Source organism: Phodopus roborovskii, unplaced genomic scaffold (genome assembly GCF_943737965.1).
Source record: "Phodopus roborovskii unplaced genomic scaffold, PHOROB, whole genome shotgun sequence".
NCBI lineage: Eukaryota > Metazoa > Chordata > Mammalia > Rodentia > Cricetidae > Phodopus > Phodopus roborovskii.
In genome coordinates this window covers 43656222-43671591 of record NW_026126517.1, presented here as the reverse complement: position 1 = coordinate 43671591, position 15370 = coordinate 43656222, and the positions used below count along the sequence as shown (strand labels likewise).

The 15370-nt window shown below is 42.3% G+C and overlaps 1 protein-coding gene across 1 annotated transcript in view; it reads left to right on the top strand.

Moving 5' to 3' along the window:
- The window catches only part of Tln2 (talin 2), a 401603-nt gene that overhangs the window by 216397 nt on the left and 169836 nt on the right, over positions 1 to 15370 (top strand). The gene's annotated exons all lie outside the window — the stretch shown is intronic.

Genomic DNA, 15370 nt, shown 5'->3' with positions numbered 1-15370 from the left:
TTAGCCACGCCTGGGTCGCACATGCCTTTTAAAATTTCATTACCAGGAAGGCTAATGCAGTTCTAGTAGTTAGACCATTTTGTTTCTTGGCAAAAGGGAATTCTTAAGGGGATGATCCAGCCTTAGATGTACAGGAAGGGAAGTTAGATATTAAAATTTCTGTATCGCTCTGCCTTCTGGTGGGGAGGAGCTCTGCCCCATGCTTCGTTTGCTTTCATGAGGACGAAGATTTATAGGGATTCTGTTTCTATATTGCTGTCTTTGTCCCTCCTGGTGAAGGGAGTTGGTGAGTTTTGGGAGCCAGCCAAGGAGGGAATTAGGTAAGCAAAGGACTTTTATTTCCCCCTTCTTCTCCCTGCTTTTCATGTTAAATTCATCCAGTTGTATATTTAAGGGTTACAATTATCCTGAGATAAGCAAGGACACAGAATCACAGTTCAGGTCATTGATTTGTGTTTTTAAAGACAAGGTAAAAATTGAACCGCTATGTCTGAGATATGTTATTTTAAAAATAGAATGAGCTGTACCACACACAGCATAAAGGTTCCGTCTCTTGCCTCTCGCAGAACCAGCTCCATTTATTCCAGTTTTTAAAAAAATTGGTTATTACACAGTTACATTAAAGTGTCAAGTATACTAATTTTCCTAATTTCCTTTTTTCTCTTTAAGAATACATCTTGTTAAGGCTTGCAGAGTAAAAAGATTTTTGTTAGGCAGTTATTATCTGGCTTGACTCCCCCCTCTGTTAATTCTTTCCAGGTAGAGATTGCATTATGTTTCTAGTACCTGGTGTCATGGGGAGTTTTGAAGTGTTTAGCATTGGAATTTAATCCATTAGGATTCAAATCATGCTATGACTTCAGTTTCAATAGAAAATATCACAGAAGGGCCCCAAACCACACACAGACTAATAAATATCTCCTTTTCGATAGCCTTGATGTAGAAATTAGAATTTCATAATTCTGTTATCACACTTAGATTCTTTTACGCCAAGAAATTTAAGATTAATAGCAATGTTAATTGATAGCTCTTGCTTAATTAAATCCTGTGCTGCAGTTACTCTTCGAAACAAGGTAAGGGCTTTAGTTTTCTTTCTCCTTTGTTGATAATCCATTGGTAATCCCGTGCTACGATTTAAATTATTCTAGCTGTGAAGCCATTCTTGTGCTTGTATGTGTATACATGTACAGGTATATACAAGTGAGTGGAGGTCATAGGACAAACGCAGGTGTCATTCACTAGGTACTTCTCACTGGCTCTTATTCTTTAAGACAGAGTCTTTCTTGGCCAGGGATCACCCATTAGGCTAGGCTGGCTGACCAGTGAGCCCCAGGGATCTGTATATGTCCACCTCCCCATCATTGGGATCACAAGCATCTATCACCACACATGACTTTTTTTGTTCTGAATTTCATGAATCATCTTGCTATGTCTGTAAATTCAGTAAGTGTCCCTGTGTTATTTAGGAAAGTGATTACCTGTTGTATAATAAAGATGAGGGATTCTGGAATAATCATTGACACTGCTGCAAAATCATGTCTACTGTAAGAAATAGCTTATGCCTCTTGATAGTATTTCATTAGCCCTGTTGGCTTTATCATTTAAGATATAGCCTGAAAGAAACTTGACTTCTCAGAAAGACTTGTCATTTAACTTCTTATTCCTTCAGATAGAACTGTTGCCTGGGAAACAGGCCTTTATTTCCCAAACTGTTTGTAAGAGTGCAGTGAGAAGCTGTGTCTTGAGACCTTTATACTGTATTTTTGTAGAGAGCAGATATAGGCCATATTGGTGTTATCTAGAAACTCCAAAAGAGATTTGTTTGTTTGATGTACATATATACGGGTGTATTAAGATTATATATTTAATATTGATATATAATATAGATAGATAGATATAATAAAAAGTAAATGTTAACAAAAATTAAAGGAAATAGTGCTGTATTTTAGACTTAATCCTTTGAGGATACCCGCCTTAGGAGTTTCTAATTTAAAGATGGCAAGAATATTGAGAAGGGCCACCCAATTGTCAGTAGACTTGTCATTCTCTGAGACTTCTGTTTTTATTAACCATACCATTGCCTTGTTCTTTCCTATGAGCCCTAGTCAGGAGATAGCAACGTTACCTAGTCATACGTAAACACATACATGTACAATATGTACATGTATCATCTAACGGCACATATAGTCATAGAGTGAAGAGGAAGAGGAGGGCCCTTCCAAAGCCCATTTCCTATGCTCCCAGGCTGAGAGCTGTGACATTGATTTCTTGTCTCTTGCTGCTCTCTGGGATATAACAATGGCATTCAATGAAGTCAATCAATTGTCTATGTGTACGTGTGTTGGTATGTGTCAGTAGATGGGTCTGCACTTACTTGATGTATGACCCTGTGGCTTTAGAGTCACTGTTGCCTTTCTATTTTCTGCTTATCATGTACTGTGTAACTAAATCAATAATGAAGTAAAAGGAAAAATAATAGCTTTGCTTAATGTTTCAGGAGTGATGGAGTCATAGTGTCTATAAATATTTATTATATTTTCCTGAAAAGATGCCTTTTCCTTTTTGACACTCAGACTTTCTCACAGAGAGATTCTTCACTGTAGTGAGGTTAGAGCCTCCAGAGACATAGTAAAACCTTTCCCCACAGTAAGTTTTAGATGATGGTGTTTGCTTGTTTGTTTTGAGACAAGGTCTCAAATTCTCTGTGTATATGAGGATGACCTTGAACTGACATTCCTGCTTTTATCCTCTGAGTGCAGGTGGTGTCACAAAAAACGCCTGTTTATGCAGTTGCTGGAGACTGAACAGGTTTCTTACATGTTAGCAATTACTCCACCAACTGAAACACATCCCCACCCTGGACGATGAAAAAATTGCACAATGACAATAAACCCTGACTGAGCCCTTGTAGTCAGAGCTGTTGGCCGTCAACACTGAAGGACTCAGATTCAAAGGATGCACTCTTCCCTGGACTGCACAGCAACTGACAGGAGTCAGCATGTGAGCAGTGATACAGTATTTTATCTGTCCGTGCTACTTTAACCAAGTATCTAGGATTGGGTAGCTTGCAAGCAGAAAACATTTCCTACAGTTATAGAGGCTGGGAAGTCAGAGATCAGGGAGCCAATGAGCACAGTGCTTGTTGAGGGCTGCACCCCCTTCCCAGGATGGTGCCTCATCTCTGGGTCCTCCTCCAGAGGCCCATGTCCTTACATGGCAGAAGGATGGAACCTTTGAAAATGTGCTAATCTGTCCATGAGGGTTTTGCCCTGTGGTTTAATTATCTCCTTCGTCCTCTTGCTCCTTACTATTGTTAAATCCAGGATCAAGTTTCAACATTAATTTGGGAGGAGACACAAATACTCAGACCATGGCAGTGCTTGTACACAATGAGTTTTTATTCTTATTTAAGTCAAGATGCCTTCTGTAGTACTAATGACTTCATCTTTATTCACACTTGATAGCTCTAACAAGGCCTTTAAAAATAACCAACTCTCTGTATATGATTGTAATGATGATGAAGAACTCACCTGGATAGCTATGGTGTGGCCACTGGACCACACTAATAGGGTGGCCTCACAGTCTCTCTAACTTCTAATTAGAGATTCTATCTTGCATGCAAATTTATCACCATTGCTTTTTAACAAGGACAGTAGCGCTTTTTGGTTCTTCTGTTATTATAAACAAATAATTTGCCGAGGATGTAGTCTTATGCTTTGGGACCTGTGCTACTTGGAGGGCGTGATTGAAGCTGGATGACGCTAACATTCTTGTGCTGGAGGCCATGTCTATCATGTCAAAATCTTATCCACTTAGGTCTTCCCTGGGAATGTCCACACTGTCCTAAATTCATCTTAGGATCCTTCAGGAGCCTCCAGGACTCCCTACCACATAGATGCATAAAGCTGTGCCTTCATTCTTGAGTCAAAGAGACTTTAGAAGGACTTTGGTGATATGAACAACTGAAGCTCTTATTCTGGACTCATCTCCTGGGATGCTCTGTGGTTTCGTTCTGCACCTACATTGGAGCTCAGAGAGGTTGTCTTTTCTCTGGATTGCTGTATCTGGCACTAAAGGCTTTTTGAATAGTGTGGGTATACTTTGAGAGTTAAAGCCCCTTGAATATAAGAACAGCCTTACTCTCTCCTCATTCACTTATAGCTGTCAGCTTCTCCCCTTTCTGCTGCTGTCACCATAGCAACAGAATCACAGTCTTCCTTCCCAGGGCTCCAGATACTCAACACCTGAAATTTGAGGTTGTTGTGCTGAATCTAGTGAGCCATTCCATGGAGCCAATTTCTTTTGTGCCCATTTCTAGAACATGGGTTTCATCTTCTAAGGAAGCCATGCAGAATAGTCAAACATAGAAAGTAGGCATCTGATGTAACTGAATTTATTTATTTAATTCCTGCAAAAATTCTGTTCATAGCAAACTCTAACAACAACACCCCCAAAGGATTATATCATTCAGAAAGATGCTTTTGTAGGATGCTTATAGGCATGTATGGCAGAGAACACTCTTGCTTTCTTCATCTTAGGCTGATGGGCATTTTCATTTTGACGATGCAGTTTTATTGGGTGGTACAGATTAAGGGTGTCTGGGTCCATAGAGGATGATGTGTCCAGCTAAGAGTTCCACCACTGTCATTTATCCTCAGAGTGACCTTGCATGCCTGTGCTTTTGCCTACATCAACACCTGCATCTATAACTTTGCTTATTTAGATGTGTTTGTTTACCTCTCAGTTTACAGTTTACTGTCTATACTTCATTATCCTATTGGTTAAGTTTTTCAAAAAAAAAAAAAACCTACTTAGGTTAAAATTCTTTTCCAGGGAGAGACATAAACTATGCCTGTCCTCTCTCCTAAGTTCCCAGTGACAAGGGAATGCATAAGTCTGCCCTAGTTCATGCCAAGGAATCCGTGAGCTTATTTGGCTTCCTTACAGAGCAAGGTGAAAGGTTAACACAGGAGTATAGGTGTTTCCACACACTCCAGAGGTGCCACCTGCAAAACCTTTACCCATTAGGTATGAGGCTTTTCTGTAGTAGCATAGACAAGCCCATTTCCTCTATTCTCTGGCTTATGTACTTTATCCCCTCCCCAAGGCCACATGGAATAAAGGTGGAGGCACATGCAACAGGTGGGAGCCAATGAAGCTCAGTCAGGGTGTGGTGATCCTTTCCAGCCCTTCATGAGGGGGACCCAAGCAATCAATAAGCACAGCTGGCATCATCTTTTTTCAAGCAGGTGCCACTGAACTCCCCAAAGTGTTGTTGGTTGTTTGGCTTGGAGGAGAGTTATGCACCCACACCTACATTTTATCAAATTGTATTAATTAAAATCGTGGCAATATTTAACCTAGCTAAGAAGAGCAGTATGATAAGGCTTTCATAAAAATTTTCCATAGACTCACTGACTTAGATGACAGAAATCTCTTTCCCCACAGTTGGGGAAGCTGCCATTCCAAAAGGATGGTGCTAATCAAAGTGGCTTCTTCTGGGGATGGTGAGGGAAGCGTGTGGCCCACCCCTCTTGTTTGCTTATGCTTATTCATCTTCTCCTTGTGTCTTTGTATCTTGTTTCCAGGTTCTACCCCTAATAAGAACACCAGTTATTTTGGATTAGGGCTGACCACGTGTTAGTCTTTTGTGTTGCTGTTTTAGTAGGAAATATACTAGGTAGGGCTGAAGATACAGCTCAGTTGGCCTAGTACTTGCCCAGCATGCGCAAGGCGCTGGGTGAGTGGTGCATGCCTGTGTTTGAGCATTTGAGAAGCATAGAGGAAAGGAGCAGAACTTCAGGACCACTCTCAGTCACACAGTGAGTCTGAGCTGATCTGGGATATGAGACCCTGTCTGTACCTCCTCCCAGAAAAACCCTTGCATGATTAACTTCAGAGTTGAAAAGGTTTATTTTGGCTGGTGGTTATTTTAGTCATGGCCATTTAATCATATTGCCTTACATATTATGTCATGAGCTCATGGCAGAGGTAGCTGCTCACCTCATGGCATCAGGGAAGCAAAGAGGAACAGGAAGGGGTAGGACTCCTAAGAGCTCCTTCAAGGGCACTCCTGTGTGGACCTAACTTCCCTTTATTGGGCCCCACCTCCTAAACGTTTCATCGTCTCCCAGTGTTGCCATACACAAGGAAGCAAACCTTCATTTTGTGAGTCTTTGTAAAATGTTCAAGGTGTATCTGAACATTAGTGGATGATTTTAACCCAAGTGCCTCCGCAAAGGCTGCATCTCTGAATGAGATACCAAGCTATATAGTAGGGATGGCAGCATAGGAGGCTTTGCGCATATGTGGTTGGGCCTTAAAATACGCCATGGAAGCTTCAGCATTGCTTATCATCATTCATGTGCCTTTTCATTCATTCATTCATTATTCATTCATTCATAGCAACTCCACATATATATACCACATATACTATCTCTCACCTGCGATCTATCTACCACCCAGTCTACCCCTCTTTGAATCTCTCATAAATATGTCTATCCATGCTGTTTCAGGATCTACTAAAACATGTGTGACACACTTTGGAGCTATCCATGTGAGGTTGGCGAGCTCAGTCCATACATAACTAAAGACAGTGACTCCCCTTCTCCCAGAACCCATTGATAGCCTGTAGTTTAGATATGTACAGGGTAGGGTTCCACAAGCCCCTCCCACCTCCCTGACTGATTGTTGGTGTGGGCCTGATCTTGTGTGGGCTCGATGAATGTAACAACAAATGTTGGTTGTCTAGAGAATGGGCATTTTTTTTTTTTTTTTAAAAGCCATTCATCCTTTCTTCTAGCTTATATACTCCATCTGCCCTCTTCTTCAATGTTCCCTGAGCCTTAGAGAGGGTGGTATAGGTGTCTTGTTTAGAGTTAGACCCATAACCATTATTTACTCTCTGAATCATGGGCAGGCTTGAGTCTTTGCATTCATCATTGTTCATTGCAAGGAGGGGCTTCTGATTAAAGCCTTCTGCTGCCCCTTGTTTTTTAAAGTTTCACTTATTTTTATTTAATGTATATGGGTGTCTTGCTTGCATGTATGTCTGGGCACCACACGTGTGCCTGGTGCCCAAAGAGGCCAGAAGAGGATATCAGATCCCTCCAAACTGGAGCTACAGATGGTTGTTAGCTGTCAGTGTATGTTGGGAATTGAACTCAGGTCCTTTGAACCCATTGAGCCACCTCTACTGCCTTCCCTTGATTTTTGATGAACTAAAATTGAAGCATACAGACTTAACCATGATTGGTCTTTGTTGTTCGTAACATGAATCTTGTTCATCATCCACTGACAAATTTGGCAAGATTTTTGATCTGGCTTCATTTTTATTAAGACTTGGATAAATGGCACTGCCTCGGTCTTGCCATGTAGTTAAGATCCTCTTTAGAGCTGGTGGGGTCTGGTGGGCAGCTCTCGAAACTTGGGCTCACAGAGGTCAGAGTATTGATGCTTACCAGTCATGTCCACACAGCTTTTTGTAGGAAAAACTGGTTCCATTCTTTCTTCTGTCATTGCTACAGTTTGCAATATATTTTAAAATTTATGTTAAACATCTATCTTCTCTCTGCCTCTTTTGTAAATCTGGTTTATGAACCACACCAGATGTTTTTCCTCCTGTTCATTTCTTTGCTGATTCTCTCCTTTGTTCTGGTCCCTTACAGCCAGAGCCTTGGATAGCAGGATCATTCTGCAGCATACATTGTTGAACTATAAAACCTGAATTGATTTTTGGCTGCCCAGTTGCTGCTACATATTCATTTAGCTTTCCTATAACTCAAAATACAAACTGATGTTCCTTGTACATTTGCTTCTGTTTTTCTCTTGTGGTCTCAATCTCTTTTGAGCTTTTCTGAAGAAATGTTGAAATGGAGTAAAAAGGAAAATATTTAGATATTTAGCTTACAAAACATCTGAAATTAAAAACAGAACAAATTCAAAATGGAAAGGTATACTATTACCCTATTTATGAATGTGAAAACCTGAGTACAGCTAGTGTACATGGAAACAAATACAGCTCAGTACACTACAGGATCCTTCGTTGCAGTATTATATATCTACTAAAAGATTATTTCTGCAGAGTTTCCAATACTGTGGGGAATGATTATTATGGGGTTAGACCTCTATATACAGAATTATATCGAATGCATTTTCTTAACTATATAAAAAAATATATGAAACCCAAAGGAGATGTGTCAGAATGTCAGCATTGCCTATCTATAGTTGGAGTGGGGCTAGGCACAGAAGTCTGGATTCAGCAGACCTGGGTGCAAGCCTTCTGTGTTTACCTTTTTGTAAAGCATTTCCCTTTATTAAGCCTGCTTTACCCAGGATAAATCAGACCTCACTTATTGAATTATTAGGCAAGTGTGTGGTACGGTAACTTACCAGGTTAAAGTTCAGTTATTAATAATAGCATTAATAATAAATATCTCTCCCGTTTTACTGCTTCCATCACAATAAGTGCTCAGTTTCTGCATGTTCCCTCCTATTTAGAAAGTATACATTTGATGAAATTACAAAGTTACTCTATTATGGTTGGCCTTCCTAGGCAGTTCCAACCCCGTAGCAGTTGTGTGTTGGAATCTGTGTCCTAAACCCATAGAGAAGGTTAAGAATCACTGCTAGGTATATAATCTAATGTAAGTTCCCTGGCGTTATTTACAGTGTTTTAACCTATGCATTTATTAGTGTTCCTACATTATGGAAATGGGAAAATTATGACAGATTTACATATCTTGATTATCAACCTGAGTGGATTCAGAATTACTTAAGAGAACAACAGTAAGCATGCATCTGGGTGTCTGTGGTGAAGGTTCTAGAGGAAATAGAACATGAGGGCTTTGACGAAATCAGTGATCTAATCCATTGATAGATTCAAAGTTAGCAAGGTGGGATCTTAGAGTAAATGGGTTGCTAGAGATGTCTTTGACTGGCCAATGTTGGCTCTGGCCTAGTCTTTTCTGCTACTATTCTCTGCTTCCCTGAAATGAGCAGCCCCTGGAGGACAGCTATCAGAAACTTCTACTGCCATGATATACTGCCTTGCCGCAAGCAGAGCAGTGGATGCAGCTGTAACCTCAGAAGTGAAACCTCTTTCATTTTTCACAGGCGTGTGTCACAGGGGTGAAAAGACTAACATGGTAGCCTGTGGAGTTCTATATGCAAGTCTGAGATGAGGACACTTTAAATCATGTACATTTTTACTGGAGCATTTCAGTGTTTGAGTATAAAGCAGGTGGTTCTGGAGGAAGGGGCAGTTAATTAAAATAATCATTTGGGAAATCCAGTCCAAGAATGCTGGATGGGTCACATGATAGTCTGCTGATAGACTTTAAGTCTGTGGAAATGAGATGGTTAATTACTATATCGGCTATGTTTTTTCATTGCTATAGTGAAAGCAGCTTAAGGAAGGAGGGATTACTTTGAATGTGAGTTCATCATGGCAGCATCTGATGAAGCCTGAAATGACAGGTCACATTGCCTCTGCAAGCAGGAAGCAGAGAGAGAGACTTCAACTCTCTTTATTCATTCTGGGACCCCAGACCATGAAATGCTGACAGACACCATTAGGGTATGTCTTCCCATCTCAGTTAACCCAATCTCGATTCCCTCACAAACATGCCCAGAGAAATTCTAGGAGATGCTAGATCCTGTCAAGTTGACAATCAGTTTTATCCTCCACTATCATATTCCTTCATTTGTTTCAACTCTCCACATACACCAGATTTTTATATCAAGTCTCCAATAGAAATGCTATTCTGATATGTGGTTAATAGGTTAACATAGATAAATGGCAAGAATATGTCTTTAATTTTCTTTCCTTTATTCCTCAAAATTTCTTCTTACAAAAAGCCACATCCTATTGGTTTTGTGAGTGATGTATGGTTTACAGACTTTTATTAAAAGGGACCAGAGCTGGGAAGCGGGAGGTTCCTTCAGTTTTTTTTTTTTTTTTTTTTTTTTTTTTTTTTAATGTGAAATTACACACGATTGTGTCAGTGTGTTAGGCAGTTGGAGGTATGGCTCGTCAGTTAAGAGTACTGGCTACTCTTCCAGAGGTCCTGAGTTCAACTCCCAGCGATCATGTCAGTGTGCACCATCACTCCACAATTGAAATCAGGCTGCTGTAGCAGATATCATTCAGTAGGGACCACACCAGCTTGGCATCAGATGAAACACATTAAACACTGGCATGAGAAGGATCACTCGTGGGGAAAAAAGTGTGTACATTCCTTTACTATATTCTCCTATGATGAAGCTAGGAAATACTGACCTCTAACCCAGGACTAGTGTGTGGTCTGTAGTCAATGATGTTTGCTGTGAAGACAAAGCTGTCTGCCTCTGCATCAGCATGTAGCATCTACTGTCCTGAGACTTCATAAGCTCATCACAAAGGGTCCCAAAACACCAAGCGATGGGGGTGTTAGCATCCAGTTCACCAATTGCATGCTAAGCAGTCTGCCATTCATTCTCCTGGTTTTGACCTTCATGATGGTTTTCCTTCTGTTCTCTCTTGGATGTGACCCTTTGTGGGTTTTTTTGTTTTTTCCCCCTTGTACTTGCTTCTAAAAACAGCCTGTTGTCAACAATCTGAACAAGTTAAGGTGTAAAAGGATTCAAGATGAGAGTTCAGTGTAGAGCCAGTTTCTTTCTTTAGCTTTTGCAGAGGGAGAAGACAGGAGGTGGACCGAAAGGTGGACTCCAAGAGGCTAGGGAGGGGTGGATGATTTATTCTGCTGTCTTGAACATCAAAGCTGAGTAGCAAGGTTCCTGGAAGACCACAGAGCATTCTTAGTGGTCTGACAGAAACTGACAGTACATTCCTCACACAGCCTAGGAATTCACTTATCTTTCCAGATCTTCTGTATGTGTCCTAGAGAGGGAGAATGTGAGGGGTGGAGGGGTAGGGATGTCTCTGTCACTTTCTAGCTTGTCAAACACATCCAGCAGTGACACTTTCCAGAGTGCTATGAAGCTGTTTTGTACAAAAGGCCATCATGTGAGGAGCCTGTTGGCTTCTTCGGTAACTCAGCCCACCACAGCTGTAGCTACAGTGGCGAGCTAATGGGAGAGATTGAACTTTCCTCATGGGAGCAGTGGAAAGGATAGTTAGTACCAGCAAAGCTAGATTCCAAGTTGGAAGGATATTAGGACCCGGACAAGAGCATGGTACATTTCAGCAACACACACCTGGACAGTTGTTCGTGAATTAAACACGTACCCATGCCATCTGAGTGGGGAATCTCTAGGTGGATGAGGCTGGCATCTAAGTAGTTTGAATGTGGTTGCCGCTTGCATTGCTTTCTTCTCCTTGTTACAATACAATGAATAGAAAGAAGCAACTTAAGAAGGGTTTGCTTGGGCTCCCAGTTTAAGGTTGTATGTAGGCTGTCACTTGTCACTGTGTGGACGGCATGGTTGCAGGAGTCTGCAGCAGCCAGCTGCATGTTATCCTCAGTCTGGCTCCAGAAAGACGAATGCTGGTGCTCCCCTCACTTCCTCTTTTTTATTCATTCCAGAAGGCCAGCCCATGGAATGGTGCCATGCACATTTAGGGTGGGTCTCCCACATCCCTGTCTGGTGTGTCCAGAGGACTGTCTCCTAGGTAGTTCTAAGTCCTGTCAAGCTGACAGTCAATATTGAGCAATACATGCCTACATTTCAAAGTCCTATATGCATTAAAAAATGATCTCCCAGGAGAGGATAGAGCTACGTGTATCTAAAGTATCTGATTCCTTCTCTCTCCCTCCCTGCAGCAGGGTCTTCCAGTGCTTCCCTGCTCCAGAGTCTTTACATTTCTGTAGCCCACTAATGCTTCCCTCTGCAGTCTCCTCATAAGTGGACATCATCTTTAATAAAGGGCAGCTCCCAGCTACTTTGCCTGAAAGCCTGAACTATGCATTCTGAAACACAGGCGGAGGCAGATGCACATATGTGCTATTAAAGTGGAGTGGAGGTGTGCACTTCATGATGGACTCTCAGGGGCCAGCGCCAAGAGTATACTGGAGTACATGGGAGGGTGTGTTGGAGGAATCCTTGGAGGGCTGTACCCATACCACTTGATAGCTCTCTGCTTACCTGGTGGATTTATTGCACTATGACCTTGGGAAAATCTCTTCACTTCAAGATGATAGTTTCTTCATCTGGAAGTGGTAAAATGAACAAGCATCTTTTCCCATAACTGTATTCCATACTCTAGAGCAGTCATTCTCAACTTTCCTAATCTGCGACCTGTTAGTACCCTTCTTCACATTGTAGTGACTCCAAGCATAAGATTATTTTGTTGCTACTTCATACCTGTAATTTTGCTATTGTTATGAATCATAATGTATATATCTGATATGCAGGATATCTGATATGTGATCCACACAGGTTGAAAACCGCTTGCCTCTACTCCTGCATTAAAAGTGATTTTGAGCCATTCTCCATGGTAGGTGTTACCAGGAGCAGTATACCTCTCTTGAGGGACTTATCAATAAGTTTTGACTTTACAACTTTGCTCTTTCTTACAGTTTTTGTTTCATTTTCTTTAAGTTCATTTTGTGAGCCATGAGGTTGAGGTTCTGTGGTCCTTGAAATGGGTTTCAGGTATGTTGCCATAGTTTGGTCTGGTGGATGTTGGCACCCTGTTCATCATTAAGCCTTTGAATTATTGAATTATTGTGGATAGATACTTCTTGGTCAGATTTGAGGCAACTCCACAGACGGGAAGTTAATATTCAGTATAAACCTTGTTAAAGCTCAAGGCTGGGGAAGTGGTGGGGCCTAGTAAGCAAGCTACTGCTTCTCTTCCCTGGGTGGACATGATACATCAATCACATTGCCTTCTATAGATATTTATGTTTGCAGCCACTCAGTGCTACTGTTATCTTTAGTCAGAGAAAGGTCTTTTTCTGGTAGACAGTAGTAACTATAGAGACATCTCTTCAACATTTTGAGAGTGAGTGACTGTTGGCTCCTCAACCTTAAATGAGACCTTATCCAAGGCTCATGAGCTTCACAGAAGACGGGACAGAAAAAATGCAAGAGCCCAGGAAGAGGTGGAATATTGTGGAAGTGTGTCTTCTGGGCATGCCTTGACCTCTGCACTCTTGAACTCACAGCAGGTATGATTAGGCCTATACATTCTGTCCTGAAGAGAAGAGATTCATGGGCCCTGCCCCTCTCCTTACTTCCACAGGTAGATGGTGGTTGCTGGGAGAAAGGAGTGACATTTTTTAGTAGTATAGCCATTGGTTAGGTACCCATGCTCCTGTAAACAGTCCTAACGAAACTCATGGAACACCAATATAAGACATAAAAGGTCTGCCTACATCTCTCCATGGAATACATATTAATTTCAGGGACCCTCAGTAGCTGCCATGCCTTGGGGTCATGAGATTCAAAGCTGATGATCCAGACTCAGCCCTTGTTCTCAGAGGCCAAGAGAGGTGTTCTACTGGTGGATGTATTCCCAAACCCATGGTATAGATGCTTAATGCTGCACTGGGGATAGACAGGGGTCACAATGGCAGCCCCATGGGTTATTAAAGCTGCGTCATGGCTGGGACTTTTATCGACCTCCTTGGTCTCATGTTCATTGCATACCTGTTTAGATAATCACTTCTCTTGTGCTCCTTTCTCATAGCAATTACTTCTAATTCAAGGTTGAAGAGTGGTCTTGGCCTCTCTGAAAGAAAATCACTAAAGGTATTGTGGGACAGTTCCCTATGTCTGGGCTCCCATTGGAGCGTCAAAGGGGCATGGTAAGCCTGGTCCTTTGCTAAATGGATGCTTGGATGCTTTGAAAAACCTGTTCCTTACTGCTGGGCCTGAGGATGTAATGAAATGGTATTGTCCCATGTCTGAATGTTCAGGGTGAGCCCTGTGCAACTGAGCTCTGAGAGGGCAAAATTTTACAGCACCTCTGAGTAGCAGAGTCCTGGTGCATGGTGGGTTCTTAATGGGCAAGGAAACCACCTGTCTTTCTTTGTATAAGTACAGATAAGGCTGCAGAGAAATGGCAGCCTTTTCCCTGGCTCTGCTCTGAGAGAGTTAAAGAACTCACTGGAGCCTAAGCTATTAAGTACAGATGAAGGCTAACTTTGTACAGGCCCATGTATATATTGACATTTGGTTATGAGGAGTATGCGGTTTCAGACATGGCTCCATAGCAAGGAGCAGACATGAAGAAGGGGATTGAATATCCATCCATAATTGGATGCAAGGCCATCCTGTGGGTTATAGTCAAGAAAGGATGAACATACTATCCAGTCCTCACTCTCCTGGAGAGGTAAGGTCCCTCTGAGTAGAAGTTGTCTGGCCCTCCTACTTGCTATTTTCCAGGGAGAGGTGCAGAGCTCCAATATTGCTTCCCACAGAGCATTCCTGGGCAGACTTTGCTCAGAGGGGTGCGCTCCCAGTCCAGTAAAGAAGCCTTGTCTCAAAAAGTGAGGAGTTATAAAGGAAGATGCCCAAGGTTGTCCTTGGCCTCCACACACAAACCATGTGCACTACCCCCTTCCAACTCCCTCAGAGTCCTGTAAACCGTTAGTTGTGCTCATTTGGGAAAACTGAATCCCAAAGAAATAAGGAGCTAGGAGTAAGAAAGCATGCTGGACACTTGTAGTCCTGGGCCTATGTGCAGTGTTCTCAGATGAAGGCCCATCTATTTGAGGAGGGATTTCTCTAACAATGTTTTCCTAGGTAATGATGGCAATGGTTGTTCTATGTGATTGAATAGTGCAGAACCCAACTTTCATGACTCTGCTGTCCCTCATTCTTTTGAGCTTTTGTCTTGTGCTGAAAGAGCTGCCTGAATTCCATGTCTTTCCCCGAGCTGTTAGGAAGAGGAAGCATGAAAAGCTGATGAGGCAAGCTGGCCATGGGTACCGATTCCTTCCTGCTGTCTGAAGGTCAGAAGCAGGGCAGTAACTGGCACAGAAGTCCAAGGCATTCCTGGCCTGGAACCTGGACAGCAGGCTCCCACCCCACTGCCCTCCCACCCCACTGCCCTGCCTGCTCAGCACCTGCCCACCCTCTCCTCTCCAGCAGACTGAGAAGCAGCCTTGTGGAAAGGACCCAGAATTGAGATGGTATATGATGAGAGAGGGCGCTTAGGTGCATGGAATTGTCCTTAGGACCATCAGGAGGTAGACTTCATATGCGTATGGCTTCCAGATATGAGGTGGCACACTTTGGGATGTAAGTTTATCCACATAAGATGGAAACTTTCTACCTGTTGCTCTGTCTGCTTCCCAGCAAGCCTGCCTAGGAGATATGTCGCTGTCCTTTGAGCCAGCCCTCTCCTCCATCTCACCCCTGACCCTACTACCCACACTCTGCTCACTGTGTTACCTGAGTTGACACACAACTCCAAGCTGTT